The following is a 20,877-nucleotide window of genomic DNA, read 5'->3' as shown; positions in this document are numbered from 1 at the left end:
AATTTCCCGTTTGCTTCCCTCTTTGACCCATGGGTTTTTTAGAAATGTGTTATCTAATTTCCAAATATTTGAGGATTTTTCAGGGATCTTTCTGTTAATTGTTTTTAATTTAATTCCATTAAGATTATATAACATATTTTGCATAACTTTAATCTTCTAAAATGTATTGAGACTTGTTTAATGGCCCAGAATCTGGTCTATCTTGGTAAATGTTCCATGAAAAGAGTATGTATTCTGTTGTTAGGGGATGGAGTGTTCTATAAATGTCGGGTCAAGTTGGCTGATAATTTTCACATCTTCTGTATCCTTATTTATTTTCTGTTCACTTGCTCTACCAATTATTGAGAGAGAGCTATAGACATCTCTGACTGTAATTGGAGATTTGCCTATTTCTCCTTACATTCCTATCACTTTTTGCTTTATGTATTTTGAAGCTTTGTTATTCAATGCATACATATTTAGGATCATCATTCCTGTTGTTGCATTGACCTGTTTATCATTATGAAGTGATTTTATAATATTACAAAATATACTTTTCTTTTTCTTGAGACTGAGTCTTGCTCTGTCGCCTGGGCTGTAGTACAATGGCACGATCTCGGCTCACTGGAAACCTCTACCTCCCAGGTTCAAGCGATTCTCTTGACTCAGCCCCCTGAGTAGCTGGGATTATAGGCACGCACCACCATGCCTGGCTGATTTTTGTATTTTTAGTAGAGACAGTGTTTCACTATGTTGACCAGACTGGTCTTGAACTCCTGACCTCAGGTGATCCTCCGACCTCAGCCTCCCAAAGTGCTGGGATTACAGGCATGAGCCACTGTGCCTGGCCTGAAATAGACTTTTTCTGATGTTAATGTAGCCCTCAAGATTTTAAAATTGGTGTTGACATGGTCTATATTTTTTCATCCTTTTACTTTGTAGTTGTTCATGTTTTTATATCTGAAGAGCATTTCTTGTAGGCAGCATATGTCAACATATCAAAATTTGCAGGATGCTGTTAAGGCGGTACTCAGGGGAAACCCAACAAGTTGGGCTGCAGATTCACCCCAGGTTTAAATCTTTGATCTTGCTATTTGTTTTCTATTTGCCCTATCCTTTGTTTCTCTTTTCTTATTTTTCTGCTACCTTTAGAATTAATCATATTTTTGTTATTCCACTTTATCTCTTGTTAATTATAGCCATAACTGTTTTATTTTAGCACTTGCAGTATGGCTTACAATCTACACTTTAAGCTTATCACAATCTACTTTCAAGTGATATTATATCAGTTCATGTATAGTACATCACAATAGCATACTTCCATCTCTTCGGTCTTGTAGTATTATTATTATGTACTTGCCTTTTTATGTGTAATAAACACAACACTACATTGTTATTGTTTTTGTCTTGATGGTCATTATCTTTTAGAGATATTTAAATAATAAGAAAAATAATCCTATATATTTACCCATGTAGCTTTTCATTCCTTTTTATAGATTCATATTTCTCTCTGGTATCATTTTCCTTCAGCCTGAAGGATTTTAACATTCCTTATAGCATGAGTATGCTGGTGAGGAATTCTTTCAGCTTTCCTGTGTCTGAAAAAGTCTTTATTTTGCCTTCATTTTTTTAAAGTTATTTTTGCTGGGCATAGAATGATAAGTTAACAGATTTTTTTTCTGTATTTTAAAGTTGTTCCACTGTCTTCTCACTTGCATTGTTTTTGACAAGAAATATGCTGTAATGTGTATCTTTGTTACCAGCGTGTAACACATATCTTTCTTTTCTGGCTACTTTTAAGATTTTCTTTTTTTTTTTTTTTTTTTTTTTTTTTGAGACAGTCTCACTGTGTCACCCAGGCTGGAGTGCAGTAGTGTGATCTCAGCTCACTGCAGCCTCCACTACCCAGGTTCAAGTGATTCTCCTACCTCAGCCTCCCGAGTAGCTGGGACTATAAGTGTGCACCATTACACCTGGTTAGTTTTTGTATTTTTAGTAGAGATGGAGTTTTGCCATGTTGGCCAGGCTGGTCTTGAACTCCTGACCTCAAGCAATTCACCCGCCTCGGCCTCCCAAAGTGCTGGGATTACAGGCGTAAGCCACTATGCCTGACCTAAGATTTACTCTTTACCACTGGTTTTGAATGCTTTGGTTATGATTTACCTCCATATGGTTTTCTTCATATTTTTTGTCCTTGGGTTCATTTAGTTCCTGAAATGTGAAGATTTATAATTTATAATTTTACACCTGGCAGAGTGCAGCACAGGGAACGAGAGGAAGTGCCAGAGCCCACAGCTTGGTGGAGGCCACTCTTGACTCAGTTTCTCTATCCATCTGCTAGGCCAAGGGATACCTGCATTCCAGGACATTCCCTTGTTCCAGATAAGAATTATCTGGTTAAATTCTAAGGTTGCCAGGTGCAGTGGCTCACGCCTGTAATCCCAGCACTTTGGGAGGCCAAGGCGGGTTCGAGGTCAAGGGTTCGAGACCAGCCTGGCCAACGTGGTGAAACTCCGTCTCTACTAAAAATACAAAAATTAGCTGGGTGTGGTGGTACACGCCTGTAATCCCAGCTACTCAGGAGGCTGAGGCAGGAGAATTGCTTGAACCCGGGAGGCGGAGGTTGCAGTGAGCTGAGATGGCACCACTGCATTCCAGCCTGGGCAACAGAGCAAGACTCTGTCGCAAAAAAAAAATAAAAAATAAAAAATAAAAATTCTAAGTTTAAAGTGCACATTGGCAAAGTGGCCAGTGTGTCAGGTGGTTGGGTGTGCCCCTTAATTTGATCACTCAGCTTCTCCTGGGCACCTTTTGTGCTGAGTAGGGCATCCAGCTGGGAGGACATCAGACCCTGACAAGTTGGGCCCCAGAGTCACCCTAGAAGCTAAAAACACACAATGAGATTAAAGAAATGCCATTACAAACAGCAATGGTTCTTCTTATTTGTATACAAAACTGGCAGGTTTTTTTTTTTTTTAAATAAGGTCCAGCATAGACAAGAATGCAGGGAAATTGATCTTCCTAGACTCTATCAGGAGGGGTATAAATCAGAATCCCCTGCTTTTGTAGGGCAGGTTGGTACAGAATTGTCACAAAGTTTGGGGAGCTTTTTTGTTTTTTTTTTTTGTTTTTTTGAGACGGAGTTTTGCTCTTATTGCCCAGGCTGGAGTGCAGTGGCGCGATTTCGTCTCACGGCAACCTCCACCTCCCGGGTTCAAGTGATTCTCCTGCCTCAGCCTCAGGCATGAGCCAGCACACCCAGCTAATTTTTTTTTTTTTTTTTAAGATGGAGTCTCTCTCTGTCACCCAGGTGGAATGTAGTGGTGTGATCTTGGCTCACTGCAGCCTCCACCTCCTGGGTTCAAGCAATTCTGCTTCAGCCTCCTGAGTAGCTGGGACTACAGGCGTGTGCCACCATGCCCAGCTAATTTTTATATTTTTAGTAGAGATGGGGTGTCACCATATTGGCCAGGCTGGTCTTGAACTCCTGACCTTGTGATCCACCTGACTTGTTCTCCCAAAGTGCTGGGATTACAGGCGTGAGCCATCGTGCCCGGCCTAATTTTTGTATTTTTAGTAGAGACGGGGTTTCACCATGTTGGCCAGGCCAGTCTTGAACTCCTGACCTCAGGTGATACACCCACCTCAGTCTCCCAAATTGTTGGGATTACATGGGTGAGCCACCATACCTGGCCAAGGTTGGAATTTTATCTATGTTTGGCCTGGCAATTTCAGCTCCAGGAAATTTTAAGAAAACAGTTTAGATTGTTGGAGCCAAACATTCATGAGTTTGAACCTGGATGTACCACAGGTCACCAGTTATGTGACCTGGGAATAGTTACTTTACCTTTCTGAAGTTTCATTTGCTTATATGTAAAATTGGGATTTTAATACTTATATCATCTGGTTGTAGTGAGGTTAACCGAAGTAATGTGTGCAAGATATTGAGCTTAGGGCCAGACACAGCGCAAACCTTGTGCCCCTGGGGGATGTCTTGATGACGTGGGTGGAAAAACTGAGTCAGAAGTGGCCTCCACCAAGCTTTTGGTCCTGACACTTCCTCTCTATCGCTGATTATGTATAGAAAATAAAAAGGCTGAGCCAGGCACTGTGGCTCATGCCTGTTATCCCAGCACTTTGGGAGGCCGAGGTGTGGGGATCACTTGAGGTCAGGAGTTCGAGACCAGCCTGGCCAACATGGTGAAACCCCATCTCTACTAAAAATATAAAAATTAGGCCAGGCGCAATGGCTCACATCTGTAATCCCAGCACTTTGGTAGGCCAAGTTAGGCGGATCACAAGGTTAGGAGTTCAAGACCAGCCTGGCCAACATGGTGAAACCCCGTCTCTACTGAAAATACAAAAATTAGCCAGGCATGGTGGCGGATGCCTGTAATCTCAGCTACCTGGGAGGCTGAAGCAGAGGAATCACTTAACCGGGGAGGTGGAGCTTGCAGTGAGCAAAGATCCCCCACTCCAGCCTGGGTGACAGAGCAAGACTCTTGTCTCAAAAAAAAAAAAAAAAAAAAAAAGACTGAAAGACACACACCATGATATCAGAAGCAGTCATCTCTGGGAGAATAATTTTATTTTCCTAATGCTGTTCTGTTTTCTTCCAATTTTCTACAGTGAATATTTATTGCTTTTGTAACGAGAAAAAAATGACAATTAAAACACAGTGTGTCTCATTCTTCCAGAGCCTACCTTTGAAGGAGTGAGGAGCCTTGATGGGCCAGGCCAGAGGAGGGTTTTGTGGGGGAGGTTCTGACCATATTGGTGGGGGCTCCAACTGTCGTGGTGGGGGCGGCAGGACTGGAGAAAGGCTAGGTTACTGCCCCTCTACGCCCCAGGCTAGAGCCAAGGTTGGACTCTGAGTGGAGATTACGGAGGGAGGTGGTGGACTATATGGCTTCTAGAGGTGGACCTATTTACTCTCTGTGGGACCTCAGCTCAGTGCCTTCAGTTCTCTGTGCCTTAGTTTATTTATCTGTAAAGTGTGCCTCTATGAGACCTACTTCATAGGGTAGCTGAGGCTTCAGTGACTTTTGGGATTTTTTTTTTTTTTTTTTTTTTTTTTTTGAGATGGAGGAAAGTCAACTCCTTTCTCCTCTGTTGCCCAGGCTGGAGTGCAGTGGTGTGATCTTGGCTCACTGCAACCTCTGCCTCCCGGGTTCAAGCAGTTCTCCTGCCTCAGCCTCCCAAGTAGCTGGGACTATAGGTGCCCGCCACCATGCCTGGCTAATTTTTTGTGTTTTTAGTAGACACGAGGTTTCACCGTGTTAGTCAAGATGGTCTCGATCTCTTGACCTTGTGATCCGCCCACCTCAGCCTCCCAAAGTGCTGGGATTACAGACGTGAGCCGCCACGCCCGGCCGACTTTTGAGTTTTTATCACAGTGCCTTGTGGACCGTAAATGTTAGCTATTGTCACCGTTGTTGTTATTATTACTATTATGATTATCATCATCCATCATTCCCTTGCTTCCAATTCAAGTGGTGAGGAGAGAGGGCTGGGCTGTCCCTCACAAAGTGGGCCATGTGAGAGAGACAGCTCATCCCACCTGGGCGCCTGTGGGGAGGCCACCCCATTTCCCTGGGCCTTGGCTTCCTCTCTCACCTGTGGGGATGGCCACTTCCACCTGGTGAGAAATAAATGGGTCCCCCTGTCCAGTGCCCATACTCCAAAGGCGCCTATTGAGCGTCTGCTCCCGGCCCTTCGGGGAGGACCCATGCTGTCAGAAAACGAGGGGAAGAGTGTGAGAGGACAGGTGGGAGGGCCAACTTGGGGTCAGGTGCCCCAGCCATCTCCCGCAGCCCCAGCTGCCCCTCCTCCAGCTCACTGATGGCCTTGGAGGGAGCCGGACCAACATGGGAACATTAATCTGCCTCATTACCTCCCTTTGCTGTGGAGTTGTAGCAATTAGACCTGCAGTCTGGGCAGCATTAGGAGCCAGGCGGGGGTCACCCAGGCTGCTGGCCCCCTGCCGACCCAGCCTCAGCCTGGACTCACTCTGTCCCTGGGGAGAGGGGCCAGAGAAGGGGGTTTCCTGGCAGCAGAATCTCCCACATCACTAAAGACGGATGCAGAGATGGAAGCTTCGGCCTCTTTTCACTTACCCACTCACAGGTGTTTAACAGATGTTTATGGAGCACCTACTGTGTGCCCTGGAGACAGATGTGGTCCCTGCCCTCACAGAGCTCTCAGCAAAAGTAAAATAATTGCTGCTAGTATAAATGCTGTGATGGAGAGCAGCAGGGTGACAGGCGTCTGCTGGGGTGGTCAGGGAGGGCCTCTCTGGGGAGGTGACATTTGAGCTGAGACCTGAACACTTATAAAGGAGCCAGTCTTTTGAGGATCTGGGATCTGGTGGGTGTTCCAGGCAGGGAAAAACAGGGGAGGCTGTGCTGGCGGCCATGTTCAGATGTGGCTGGAAAAGAGTCGGGGGCGGGTAGGGGGAGATGAAGTCAGAGAAATAAGGACAGGGGGTGCGTCTAGCCATAGGAAGGACATGGGTTTTCCCTGAGTCAAGCCAGAGACCTTGGAAAGCTTGGAGCTGGGAGGTGATGTGATCAGATTCATGGGCATGAGACTTCCTCTGGAGAAGGGATTCCCAGGAGGAGGCTGGGCCAGTCATCTGGACGGGATGGAGAGGATGAGGTCTGGGTAGGGGCAGAAGGCTGGGCTGGGCAAGGGATTCAGAGCCTTCCAATGAGTCCTTCCCAGCCTTTGAGCCTCATCCTCTTCACCAAGAAATGGCCTGATCTCCACGGCCCCCCTCCTTCCCTCTCCTTTTGACACCTGCAGCCTTTCCCTGTCCCGCCCGTTCCCTGTTTTTTGTGGGTTTGTTTGTTTGTTTGTTTGTTTGTTTGTTTTGAGACAGGGTCTCACTCTGTTGCTCAGGTTGGAGTGCAGTGGCACGATCTCTGTTCACTGCAACCTCTGCCTCTGGGGTTCAAGCAAGTCTTCTCCCTCAGCCTCCCTAGTAGCTGGGACTACAGGCACCCACCACTGCACCCGGCTAATTTTTGTATTTTTAGTAGAGACAGAGTTTTGCCATGCTGGCCAGGCTGGTCTCAGACTCCTAACTTCAAGTGATCCGCCTGCCCATGCCATCTTGGGTGCTTCACTGTGCATTATCTGTCCCAGCAGCCCCAGGAAGAGGTGTCCCCATTTCACAGGTGAGGAAGTGGAGACTCAGAGGGGAAAGGAGTTGCTCGGGATCAGAGCTGGGCCTGCCTGGGTCTCCATTCTCTCTGGCACCTCCCCTCCCATCCCAGCCCCCCACCAGTCAAGGCCCCTTCTGAGCCATGACCTCAATTTTCCAAGGTAAGGCAGCTTGTTAGCATCTCAAAGAACACTCTCGCCTGCCACCATGTATATTCATGGAGCTTCAAAGAGGAAGCTCCAGACAGGAGGCTCTTTCTTTCCTTCCAAGAGCAAATTCTCACCCTCTCAGATGCAGGATGTAGTCTGGCTGGAAAAAGACTTATTTTTTCTTCTTTCTCTCTCTTTTTTTACTAGCTAGTAAAAGGGAGATGCTACCTCCGGCTCTTTTAACGACTGAACATTTGTTCTGCCTGATTGATTTGAGAAGTTGTGGGGGCTTCAGAGACCTTGGCCTTGCAGTGGATTCTGAGGCCATCTGGTCCCACTTTGAGGGTCACAGAGGATGGGTTCAGGGCTCAGAAGGCATCAGGGCAACATACTCATCCTGCTGCAAATGCACCGTGAAAATGCAGCTCTTCTCCTTGTGTTGGTGTGTGCTTGACATTTTTCATACTAAGAAGTTAATAGAGGGTTTTTTTTCTAAAACCCCTGAGCTCCCTGAGCACCTCACTCCATTCCAGCCACTCTACCTTTGCCTGCGCTTGCCCTTTGCCTGATGTGCCTCTATGCGCCTGGTGGATTCCCGTGCATGTTTCAAGGCTTGGTTCCAATGTCGCCTCCTCTCGGAAGCCTCCCCTGACTCCCTGGGTGGTCATGGCTGTGCTGTGCTTCCTCCTTCATCCAGTGGATGGCTTTGATTCCTTGTAGCAGTCGTGTGAGGAAACTGAGGCTTGCCCAAGGCTGCATAGCATGGGTGAGGATTCGAATGTGTGGGTGGCTGTGTGACTCCCCGCGATCCACTCTGCCCTTGTGCCCTGTGCATCACAAGGCATTCTGTAGGCCAGGTCTTCCTGGCTGGGTCTGCCCCTGCTGGCCTCGAAGCCCTTCAAGGGTGGGTCCACGTGGGTCTGGATCTCGGATACCCAGCTTGGAATTGGTACTGAGGATGCACTGACAGGTGTTTCCCAAATGGGTGAAAATGTAGATAATTTTCCCCAGTCCCTGCCATTATGGAGCTAAGGCAGAACTTGGGAAGCTCATGGGACCTGCCTTTAGAGGCGCTAGGAGCAAGAAACCCAGGCAGGCTGGAAAGCCACTGTCCCCACCCAGCAACCCACAGGGGTGACCAGGTATCTGGGGAGTGGCGACTCTGTGGACAGCAGGGATGTCGTGTGTGCTCCGTCATTCAGCAAACACAGATTGAGCTCTGTGTGCCAGGCACAGGGCTGGGCACCAGGAGCACAGCTATGAACAAGCCAGACCCAGCCCCTGGCCTCCCAGGGCTCTCACATGAGAGGTGGAGGGTGGGCAGACCAGAAATTGACGAAAATGCTACAGTGTGGAAAAGAACAATTAGGGGGTTGGTCTGCAGGGCCTCTGGGGGCAGGGGGAGTTATCGGAGACTTTTCAGGGGGTATTACCGAGGCTGAGGTCTGCTGGCTGATGGGGAGCTGGTCAGGGAGGTGTCTGACGAGCATCCTGCAAAGGCCATGAGGTGAGAGAATCTAAGCTCACTCAGGGAACAGATGAGAGAGGGAGTGTGACCCGAGGGCCGGGGGAAGGGGAGCCACTGACGGTCTGAGGGGCGTAGCAGCAAAGACAGGGCTTGGTTTGTGGTTTGAAAAGCCCCCTGTGTGTGCAGCAGGGAGCGCAGTTTGCAGGGGCCCAGGTGGCCATGGAGACCCCACGTAGGAGGCTGGTGCTGTTTTCAGGGGAGCTGAAGGTGGCCTGAATCAGGACAGGGGCTGGGGAGGTCAAGGCGAGGGGCCAATCCAATTTTAGTGGCAGAGCCTGCTGGCTTTTGTATTGGGCTAGGTGAAGGGCAAGGAAGGCAGTCTGGCTGAGCCCTGGAGGTGGGGAATGCTGGTTACTGAGATTGGGGGATGGGGGCTGCTGGAGACAGGGCAGCTAAGGCTTTCTTTGTGAGAATCTCCACAGTGGCCTAGGGGTAGCCGGGTCGCCGGCACAGGGTGGTCCCTTTCCCCCAGTCCTGCCTCTCAGCCTGTGTCTGGGACCGAGGTGTCTATCGGAGGTGAAAATCATGCCTCCCACCTGAGCCCAGTTGCCCCCCAGGGGTGGCAGAACGCCAGGTGCCCGTTTTAATTCTCCGACAGTCATACTGCTTTATCGTTCCTATTTGGGATTTTATTATTATTGCTGCTAATGGTTTGAAAAGGCCTTTTAATTAAAGCTGCAGGTTGGAGCTGGCGCCTGAGCCCCTGGAGTGGGTGGGAAGAAGCCTTGCCAAGCACTCACCCCACCTCTTACAGAGCTAGAGGCTTTTGAGATGGGGGCTGTGGCCCCTTCCATGGGGAGACTAGGGGACCCTGCCGTTGAGACCATGGTACAGCCACCACCAGGCCTCAGTTCTCTGCCTGTGATACAACCAGAAGATTTTCCCAGCACAGATGGCATGACATTGATTTGTAAATGGACCTGTTGGTAGGGAGCTGGTGGGACACACCTGGTTTTGAGTCTCATCTTTGCCACTTACTGGCTGCAGGACCTTGAGCAAGATGCTTAAATGGCCGCAGCATCTGTTTGCTCATCTATAAAATGGGAGTGCTGAGTTCCTGCCTCCGTAGGGCTGTTAAGAGGAATAAAGAGATGATCCAACCCCTGGCCCATGCTGAACACTCAATAAATGGGGGTCATGTTATTGTGACTGTCGAGACTGTGGGGATCAAGCGAGGCTGTGTGTCTGAGCCTAGCACGTGGTAGATGCTCCGGACACAGCTGCTCTGGACACATCAGCTGCTCCGGACACATCAGCTGCTCTTATAGCAGATGTTGCTGCCTTCTCCTCCCCTTCTTCCTCCCTCTTGTTCCCGAATGTGCAGGAGGTTTGACCCGTCTTTGCCTTTGCACATGTTGTTTCACCATCCATCGTGCCTCCCTTCATCTTTTGCCCACCTGGACATCCTTTTTGATCCAGGTGTGGAGCTGCCCCCTCTGGGAAGCCTTCTTCAGCTCCTCCTTTGGGACCTGGTTTCCCAGAGCTGCCCAAGCATCCCCTCTTAGGGGCCTGGTCTTCTTGCCTTTAATGACTTGTTTACTCCCGGGGGTTGCAAACTCAGGGGCCTGCAGGACCTGGCAGATCAGATCAGAGAGGAATATTGTTGAGTGAAGGATGACAGATTCCTGTTTCTAAGCGCTGCTCCCACCCTGTGGCCAGGGCCCTCCTCCCCTGCCTCCAGAGGAGAGTTCCCTTTAGAGAGCTTGCCAGTCCAGTCCATGCCCATGGAACACCTATAGTGTGTTGCCCTCAGTTGCAGGGCACCTCCACCACGAACTTCCTCGATTTGCATCCTCATAACTACCTACGACGTCTTTCCATGCCCATTTGGCTGATGACAAGACAAAGGCCACAGAGCTGAAGTTTCTGGCCTCCAAGGTCACCCAGGAGAAAACTGCTGATGCCCCATTCTGATTTCCTCCCCTGACCAATGTTGGCAGCTCCATCAGAATCATGTTCTTCCCTAGGACCCTTGCGCTTGCTGTTTCCTCTGCCCGAGACTCTGCCCCCAGACACCTGCAGGGCTTCCCGCCTCATCCCCTTCAGGCCTGTGTTAAATGTCGCCTCCTCAAAGAGCCCTCCTCTCACCCTTCTCCCTGCTCTGTTATGCCTATGGCTGTGATCGCACCCTGACATGTTGTACATTTGTTTGTTTAATCTCCGTCTTTCCCACCGGACTTAAGTCAGCAGCCCTGTGTGTTTGGCTCATGTCTTATCTCCAGTCCCTAGGATGATGGCTGGCATGAGTACCAGCGGGTGTTTGTGGATGAGTGACTCTCCTAACTGTGGGTGTTTGTGGGACTAAGGGGACAATGGGGGTCCAGCAGTCCCAGGGGCAGGGAAACTGGGAAACTGGAGGGCCCAGAGGGCAGCCCACCATCAGCTGGTCCCCACTCCTCTGGTTTCCTTGGTTGCCTTGATGTGCCCACCCTTGACTGTGGCCTTGCGTCCAACCAGAGTGGGCATCAGTCCAGCTTTGCTCCCACCTGCTGCGGAGACAGCCAGCCCCCTTCTCCTTCCTGAGGCCACTGGAGCCCAGCAGACCCCAGAGAGGCCCCCAGCCCGCACCCAGTCTCACATCTCAGCCCCCTATCTGCTGTGCCCACACCTCTCCCTCCTCCTACAGCAAATACATTTTGGACTTAAAATAAAAAGCAGATACAGCGGAGGGAGCTGGGGGAGTTGGGAGAGAGTGGGTAGGGCCCAGCAGCAGCTGCAGCCGCATTTCCCCATGCTGGGTGGGGATGACCAAACCCATTCCGCGCATCAGAAACTGGGTCTCAGACAGGTTAAGTGACTTGCCCAAGGGAGAAGGCCCAGATACAGCCCCAGCATGATCTACATACATACTGGAGGTCAGGCTTGCTTCAGCCCCGAGGGCAAAGCCAGAACCAACAGGGTGTTTTAGGGGTTACTGCTCATTTGCCCAAGAATTCATGGAAATGACATGCTGTGCCCAGCGGCAGGCTGTGGTGGGGGGATGGGAGGGAAGTGGTGGGGGTGGTGGAGGGGGCGAGGCCCGCGGGGTAGGTGCAGGGAAGGCCCCAGGTTGGGGATGTGAAGGATGAGTGGGCATTCCAAGCAGCTGGGGAAGGCGGGAAGGGAGTCCAGGTAAAGGGGGAGTCCTAAGCCACTCAGTGCTGAGCTGAGATGGGCCTGAGAGGGGTGAGTCTGCCCTGTGCTGTGGGCTCTGGAGGGTGGATTCAGGCATAGACAGGAGGCAGGGACGCTGGCTGCTCCTCCTGGGGTCTCCTGACTCTGGGATCCTGAGGGTTAAATTTTCAGGGGTAGCAGTTGTCACAACCCCTCCTCTGGGAATCGGGTGCTTCCCCCCCCCGGATATTTCAAGCCCAGACTTCCCCACCCCGCTGTGTCCCTCTGCAGCCCATGGCATTGTGCCCTTTCTGCCTCTTCTGGTGGGAGAAGGCCTAGGCTGGTTGTTGCCTGCTACCTGCACTAGGATTGGTGGTATGCCTGTGACCCCTCTTGATGGATGTCAGCCTGCTGGGCACCCACAGGCCCTTGCCTCCCCATCCCTGCCTTCCTTTATCCTCACCACTATGCCAAGAGGGAACGGGGCTTGGCCTGTGCCAGGATGAGGAAGCCAAGGCCTCAAGAGGGGAGGGGAGGGAGGAGTGGGACTGGGGAGTCTGGAAGGCCTGGGTCTGCCCCAGTCCTGTGGTCCACATGTGTGGTCAAGTAGCTTCTGCCCCTGAACCTCATGGTCCTCAGCTGCCCAGGAAGCTGGGAAGGTTGCGGGGTTGGGAGGGGAGCTTCTTAAGCTGTGTGTGACGCCCTGGACGCATGGCGTGGGGAGCTCTGTCTGCTGAGAGCTGGGCACTGGCAGGGACTCAGCCACGAGTGCAAGGCGGGAGGCAGGAGGGCCCATCTGGAGGCTACTGGAATGGTAGTGAGAAACACCATGCCGGGCGTGTTGGCTCATGCCTGTAATCCCAACACTTTGGGAGGCCAAGGTGGGCGGATCACCTGAGGTCGGGAGTTCAAGACCAGCCTGACCAACACGGAGAAACCCCATCTCTACTAAAAAAAAAAAAAATACAAAATTAGCCAGGTGTGGTGGCGTATGCCTGTAATCCCAGCTACTCGGGAGGCTGATGCAGGAGAATCACTTGAACCGGGGACGTGGAGGTTGCAGTGAGCTGAGATCATGCCATTGCACTCCAGCCTGGGCAACAAGAGTGAAACTCCATGTCAAAATAAACAAACACACAAACAAAAAACAATCATTCATTTAGTCATGCATTGAGCACTGCCTGTGTGCAAGGCCCTGGGCAGACTGGCCTCTGTCCTTGGGGAGCCCTCGGTCCAGTAGGGGAGTCAACAAATGACAACAAAAAATAAATAAATAAATGAATAAATGAATGCAACCGTGTCACACAGTGAAAGGTCCCAACGCAGTCGGGGCTGGGAGGTCCTCCCTGGGCAAGTGCCATTTGAGCTAAACCCTGAGGAAGGAGTGACAGCTACCCAGGTGAAGAGGGAGAGAAGGGCATTCTGGGCAGGGAAACAGCATGGCAAAGGCACTGAGGCAGGTGGGGCAGAGCAAGCATGAAGGCCTGGGAACACTGGTGAGCCAGGGAGCAAGAGCCAGAGGGAGGAGGCGAGAGGGGCTGGGGACTCAGCAGCTCTCTCGGGAGACATTGCAGATTTTATCTCAAGAGCACTAGGGAGCCATGGAGGGTTTTAGGCAGAAGGTAATATGATCTGGTGTGCATTCATTTTTTTGAGATGGTGTCTTGCTCTGTTGCCCAGGCTGGAGTGCAGTGGTGCAATCTCAGCTCACTGCAACCTCTGCCTCCTGGGTTCAAGCCATTCTCGTGCTTCAGCCTCCCAAGTAGCGGGGACTGAAGGTGCGTACCACCACGCCTGGCTAATTTTTGTATTTTTAGTAGAGACGGGGTTTCACCATGTTGGCCAGGCTGGTCCTGAACTCCTGACCTCAGGTGATCCACCCGCCTTGGCCTCCCAAAGTGCTGGGATTACAGGCATGAGCCACTGCACCTGGCCTGTTTTTTTGTTTGTTTGTTTGTTTGTTTGAGGCAAGGTCTCTGTCTGTAGCCCAGGCTGGAGTGCAGTGGCACGATCTCCACTCACTGCAACATCAACCTCCTGGACTCAAGTGATCCTCCCACCTCAGCCTCCTGAGTAGCCAGGACTACAGCCACCACCCCTGGCTAATGTTTTTAAAAAAATTTTTGTAGAGACTGAGTTTTGCTCGAACTCCCATCTTGGCCTCCCAAAATGCTGGGACTGCAGGCCTGAGCCATGTTGCCCAACCCAGTGTGTGTTTTGATGTGCTTACTCTGCCCTCTGAGTAAGGGAGCCAGAGGAGGCCAGAGTGGAGCAGGGGAATGCGGGGCACAAACTCCCAGCGGGCCATCTGCAGGACCAGCAGCGTGGTGTTTTAGGAGGACTGAGAAGGCTGTGTTTCCTGTGGAGAGGCAGAGTCAGGGCTGGCATTTGCTCATGGAGGGGACGCACAGCTCCGGCAGAGGCGTTAAGGTGGGAATGGCAGAGGTGTTAAGGTGGGAATGGCAGAGGAGGGAAGATCCCGGAGGGCCTGAGCTCTGGACCTCCGGCAAGAAGTGCATGCTGGACAGGCAGTGGAGGCTGGATGGGGGAGTGAGGCTAAGGCAGCCGCAGAGCGGGGAAGGAGAGGAGCCTGGAGTAGCCAGGGGTGTTGATTAGCATATTCATGATCTTGCCACCCACATGAATATGCTAATCAACCTGTGGGGTTTTGGGGTTTTTTGTTTTCCCCTCTGTGGTAGAAGGAGGCCTAAGTTCCCAATACCCTCACCTCTGGGAACAGAGCGCCAAGTGGGAATGGGGTAGGAGGGGCCCCACATCCCCAACATCAGCTCCTCCCTTCTCCTGGCTGCTCAACAGCCCCTGCACACCCTCCGTTTCTCGGGAATTTCTGGCTGTTCCAGAAGGGGAGATGGTGAGGAAGGGGATGTCCTTGGAATGCCCATGCCACACCCACACTGCAGGCTGGGCCAAGGCTGCCCAGCCCCATGCTGTGGTTCCCCGCACGTGGCTGCTTCTCGGGAGAGACCCGTGCACGGGTCTCCAGTGACTCACCCTCTCCGTGGCACGTGTGGCAGGGAGTGGGTCGGCTCAGGCAGGAAACACCAGGGGCTCGCCACAATCACCAGCCTGTCCCCAGTGCCACCGACACCTGTGTGCCCCCAGCCCAGGTTGGGGGTCTCTGCTGGCCTCCTTGCACCCTGGTCTTTGTGGCCAGGGAAATGGCCACATCCAATCAGCGTCATTGGTTGTGTCCCCACCCCTGCCCACCCTCTGGCATGAGTTCCTGGACAGCAGGGCTGAGTGCATGAGAGGAGGCGGAGACACTGCTGCCCAGACTGGGCCTCCCTCTGGCATCCCTCCGGAGACCCCAGGGGTCCCCCAGTTCAGCCTGGTCCCTCAGGGGGGCTGTCAGGAGCCAAAGAGCTTGATGAAGGTGCTTCGATCCAGTGGGTGGAGGGGGAGGCATAATTAGCTGTCACCAAACGAGTGAGTCAGGCACCACTCGTAGCTTTGAGTCAGCCCCAAAGGGGAAGGGGACACAGCCAAGGTCACATGCCAGCAAGTTGGGCCTGGTCTCCCTGAGCACCTCCCACCCCTCCCCATGCTCCTCCTGGAACAAACTGGGTCTGCTCCAGGTGGTAGCTCTGAGGAGAGCTGGGAGGCACTTCCATCACCCATTGCACAGAGAGGGAAACTGAGGCCAGAGAGGGAACATGCTCCCTCTGTGCAATCCTCCCTGTCTGCACAGCTCTCTGTTCAGGTCCTTAAACCTTTACCAGGCTGCTCCCCACTTCAGGACCTCGGCCCGGCCATCTCTTCTGCCCAGAACACTTCCCCAGTTCTTATCCATCAAGACTCTCCACCTGAGTGTACTTTTCAGAGGAGGCTTCTGTGACCTTTGTCTTGGCCCCTGATTTTCTCTGTCCCAGACCCTTGGGACACTTATCACGACTTACACTTGTTTTGCCAGTTTTGTCTCACCCCCTTGCCAAGAGCTCAGTGTCCTCATCTGTCTTGTTGACTGCCCCAACCCCAGCCCCTAGCAAAGTGCCTGGCATGTACCAACGATGGTGATGCCTGGCACTCATTGATATGCACTGTGTGCCAGGCACCATGCAACCATCTCTGAAAGCCTTTGCTCCCGCAGTAACCCTTTGAGAGATGCGGTTTCCATCCTTCCTGGTTTAGAGACGAGGAACAACGTGCATGGGGCCCCAGGCCTTGCCGAAGGGCACGCAGCTCCTGCGGGGAGGAGGTGGGGTCTGATCTCCCAGAGCTGCACTCGGGTGGCCCACTGGGCTGCCACCCCCTCAGTCCCTCTGCTCTAGTGCACACAGTAGGCGCTTGGCAAATATTGGGTGGGTGAACAGATGGGAGAACAAGCTTCTCCCAGAGTCACCCAGACATCGGGGGAAGGGCAGGCCTGTCGTCCCAGCTTCCGCTCTCCAGCGTTTTCCTAATGCTGCTGGGGCGCCATCCTCAGCACCCAGTGGGCACCATGACAGCCTCCCGCCTTCCTGCAGGCTGGCAGAGCAGGCTCAGCTCCCCAGGCACACCTCATTCGACTTTCTCCTCATTTCTTTGAGCAGATTGAAGAGTGGGAACAGCAGCAGGCTGTTGGATCGGGGTGTTGGGGACAAAAGGGTTCATTTCCCAGGAGCCCCTGGTGGCCGGGGTGGAGCCCTGAGGTCCAGGTAGGAGGCTGTGCACATAGCCCCCCACCACCCTCTTTCTGGGCTGGGGTCTCCCCAGCGAGGGGCCAGAGGTCAGGACTTTAGAGCCAGGAGCCTCCATACATTTGCTGTGTGGCCTTGGGCAAGTCACTCCTCTCTGTGCCTCAGACTCCTCGTTGGCAAAGTGGGGCACAAGATGGCTCCTATCTCTTTGTCCCACTGCAAGAACGTGGAAGCCAGGGCGCTACCTCCAGAGGGGACAGTGGGAGTGCTTGTTGGCTGAATGGAGTTAGGGGCTGGATAGACAGGGTAGGCCAGTGAGTGTGTCTGGGTAAGGGCCTATCAGGGAAAGGGGAGTCTGTTTGGGGCTGGAGGCCTCAGCCCAGCAGGTTCCCAGCCTTGAAGACCAGGCCCAGCTCCCACCAAGGCCCCATGGCAGCCTCAGTACTACCAATGCTGATGAATGCCTGGGCGCCAGCAGCCGCCCCGCTCAGTGGAATCAGCTGTGATTTATGGGATTGGGGCCTGCAGGGAGCAACTGTCTGAGCTCAGAGAAGCCTCAGAAAAATGGGTCAATGGAGGGCAGGGCCAGGATGGAGGTAATCTCTGCCAACTGGAAAGGCTCAGAGACTGGCTCCTCTGCCGCATAGTCCTGGTGGGGAAACTGAGGCCCATGGAGGGGCCTTTGCTGGCAGAGAGGCCCTCTAGTGGGCAGCAGAAATCAAAAGCCAGAACTAGTGTCCAGTACTGGGAGCTACCTTATAGACTGCAGGGTAGCCAGGCAAGGCCTCTCGGCGGAGGTGACATTTGTGCTAAGTCCTGAGGCATGAGAAGGAGCCATGCTGGTAGGAGGTGAGCTGGTGGTGGGAGCAGCAAGGGCATGAGCTCGGAGATGGGACAGGCTGGCACGTTCAGGGAAGAACAAGGAGGGCAGGGCACCTGAGGGACTGAGTGAGGGGGAGGGGGATTCCAGAGAGGGGCGGGGACTGCTCAGCGCTGAGGGGCCTTCTGGGCCTCAGCCCCAGTTTGGGCCCTTTCCTAAGTGTGCTGGAAAGCCTCTGAAGTGCCCGCAGCTCACCGGCTCACATTTTACAAAGACTCCTCTGGCCTCTGTGAAAGTGAATTGGAGCAGCATGTGGAAGGCAGGGAGTCTGGGGAGACGGCTGCAGACATTGTGGCAACAAACAGCTGTGGCGTGGACCCAGGGTGGCCAAGAAGGACCCAAGCCTGGGAGCTGGAATTTGTCCCTGGGATTCTAGTTTAAGCCACTCATCCCTTCTGGGTAGTGACCAATTTTAATGTCTCAAAACTGTGATCCCTTGATGCCCCACACCAGGGCCCAGGAACCGTGTTTCACGGAGTCAGTGCCACATCAGACCAACTTTATGACGTGCTCAAGGTCACCCAACTTGGAAGGAGCAGAGCTGGGATGGGAAGCCGGGTTTCTTAGTTCCACCGCTTTTTAATGCCTCATTTGCCCCCATTCCCACCGGAGGTGAAAGCTGCACCTCCTCAAGGAAGAAAAATGGATTTTTGAGGCTGCCAGGTCCCCCCCACCCCCCATTGGGTGAATTTGAACTATATCTGTGTCTGCATGCATGCATGCACACACTTCACTCAGCAGGAAATTTGGGACAGGAGCAGCTTGGGTGTATGTCTGGGCCTTCTCCTTGCTGGAAACCAGGCCAGAGCTGGAGAGGCCCCAACAGCACTGCTCTGGTGCCACCCTCTCCCCGGTGCTCAGATGCCTGCTGGCAAGGGCACGGGTGGGCCCCGAGTGGCTGCTGGCCCATGGCTACAGCTGACACACGTTGTCTCTGAGCTACTTCATGTCTCTGCCTTTGACAGAGAACCCTCCAGCAGGGCAGTGGGATCACTACTGAGGGAGCTGCCTGCCTGCTGTTCCGGCCATGGGGGTGCAGGGGAGTGCTGTTCACCTTGCCAGGGGAACCTAGCATAGAGCATCAGGAAAAAGTCTGTGCTGGGAGTTGGAATTGTGGCTTTTCTGGGTGACTTGTGGTAAATCAGGTCCCTCTCTGGTCCTCATTTCCCACATCTGAACAGTGGGAGTGTGGTGGGATAGATTCAGTGATTTCAAACCTGACCTGGTCTGAATCTCTGCTCCCAACACTTCACTAGCTGTGTGACCTTGGGCAGTTAACTTCACCTCTCTGAGTCTCAGAATATTCATCTGTATTCTTATCCCCATTTTAGTACTTACTTTACCGGACTGCTGGGAGTAGAAGCAGGTAAAATTCTTGGAAGACCAAGCACACAGCAAGCACCCAAGCAAAGTCAGCCTCCCGAAATAATAACAAGTCCACGATGTAACAGTGATGGCTGATGCTCACTGGGTCCCTCCATCTACCACATGCCTCATCTGCATTTGGTCTTCACTACAGACCTGTGAGGTCAGTGTCCTTATTGTCCCCAGTTTGCATTTGAGGGAACTGAGGCACAAAAGAGGAGCTGGCCTGAGATCACACTGCTGGGGTGTGTAGAGCCCAGCCGACCATGGCTCCCTACCTGTCCCCAGGTACTAATCTTCCTTTCTGAATCCCCGACCTCCAGCTGCTCTTAGAAGTGTTTTCCAGGGGGATCCTGGTCTTGGGAGCCTGGTTGGTGTTTCAGAACCTTGGACAGCTCCCAGTGGACCTTGGCCTCGGCTTGGTCTAGGACCCTGGGTGTGAGGTCCTGTTCAGTGGGATGAGACCCTCCACCTCATCTTGGCCATGTGGAGGCAGCAGGACTCTGGATGAGCCAGCAAAGCTAAGGGTCCCCCCTCCTTCCCTAGGCACATCGAGTCCACTGGACCCAGAGGCTCTTTGGGAGGGGAGGAGCCAGGGCCCTACTTCCATGTCCCAGCACCTCCACACCCCTCCTGGGCCTTGCCATCACCATGGAAATGGGTGGAGAATGCACTCTCAAAGACCCCACTTCAGGAACTTGGCCCTGGGAAGCTCAGGACTAAGTTTGAAGGGACCTAAAGTCACTACTGCCTCTGTTTTCCCTCCAGCCCATTATACAAGATGGGGAAACTTAGGCCTAGAGAAAGGAAGGCTGGATTCTTGAGATGTCCCAGCTGGAAGGTTCCCAGGTATCAGCTGGCCCCACTGTTCCATTATATAGATGAGAGAACTGAGGCAAAGGGACCATCTTCAGAGAGACCTGCAATAGGTGCCGCCTGCAATTGGCTTCTGGAGGAATCGCTTTTTTTCCTTCCTCACAGGTGCCATAATTTGAAGCATGTGTTGTTTTTGTGTTTGGTATCTCTTCTCCTGCTGGTGGACAAACCAAGGCCAGGGCCATTTGTTTGTGGTCATATCCCAGGGTCTGGTACACACTGTGGCAGATAGAGCATTGGCTCTGGGGCCAGCTGGCCTAAGTTCAGATTCCAGATCTGCCAAGGCTGTGAGACTTTGGGCAGGTCACTTCTCTTCTCTCTCAGGGTCTACATCTGTGAAATGGGAGAATGATGGCATCTGCGTCCCAGGCTTGTTTTGAAGATTGACTCAGATGGTATAAGCCTCAAGCCTTGCCTATGGCGAGTGTATGGCCAATGTCAGCTGTTACTATAGTCACCTGTTAGTGGGTGCCCAGGACGTATTTGTTAAACAAATGAGCAGAATCCTGCCCCACTGTAAGGGCTTTTCCTCAGGACATTGGGGGCTGCCTCCTCCTGATCCTATTACTCTTTTTTTTCTGAGACTGGGTATTGCTCTGTCACCCAGGCTGGAGTGCAGTGGCATAACCATGGCTCCCTGCAGCCTTGACCTCCCAGGCTCAAGTGATCCTCCCACCTCAGCCTCCCAAGTAGCTGGGACTACAGGCATTTACCACCACACCAGGCTAACTTTTTTATTTTTGTAGAGACAGGATCTTGCTATGTTACCCTGGCTGTTCTCAAACTCCTGGCCTCAAGCAATCCTCTTGCCTCAGCCTCCCAAAGCGCTGGGACTATATGTGTGAGCCACCACGCCCAGCCTCACATTTTTTTCATTCCAGCAGACATTGACCTCTCACCTGCCTTGTCAGAGGGCCTTGAAATTTAGCATAAATTATAATCCCTTGGAGGGACTTGATGCAAATCTCTGGCCTCACCAAGACCACTGGGATCCAGGGCTCTATGGGCAGAGTCCAAGGACTGATGGCTGTGGGTACCCCATGCTTGTCAGTGGCTCTGGCACTGTTGTGGCTGTCTCAGGGGGTTCAGTGAAGAACTGTGCCATAGCCATTTTGCTGACCATGTGGGTGACATAGCCCTACTCACTGTTAGCAGGAGCTCTGCCCTCTGGGACAGGCACTGGAAGCCTAAGCAAGGTGCTAGGC

At 52.5% G+C, this 20,877-nt stretch overlaps 1 protein-coding gene across 6 annotated transcripts in view; it reads left to right on the top strand.

The window, feature by feature from the left end:
- Positions 1–20,877, top strand: part of DLGAP4 (DLG associated protein 4) — a 227,604-nt gene that overhangs the window by 19,849 nt on the left and 186,878 nt on the right. The window contains exon 1 of one of the 6 annotated variants that reach the window (XM_030825918.1): positions 18,815–18,959. The exons of the other annotated variants lie outside the window; for them this stretch is intronic. The gene's annotated coding sequence lies outside the window, so the exon portion shown is untranslated. Of the gene's footprint in view, positions 1–18,814; positions 18,960–20,877 lie in introns of those variants that run through there. 6 annotated transcript variants of the gene reach the window in all.

This window comes from Nomascus leucogenys, chromosome 13 (assembly GCF_006542625.1).
Source record: "Nomascus leucogenys isolate Asia chromosome 13, Asia_NLE_v1, whole genome shotgun sequence".
NCBI classification, from domain to species: Eukaryota; Metazoa; Chordata; class Mammalia; order Primates; family Hylobatidae; genus Nomascus; species Nomascus leucogenys.
Note: the sequence above shows the minus strand (reverse complement) of the source record. Positions and strands in the feature narration are given on the sequence as shown.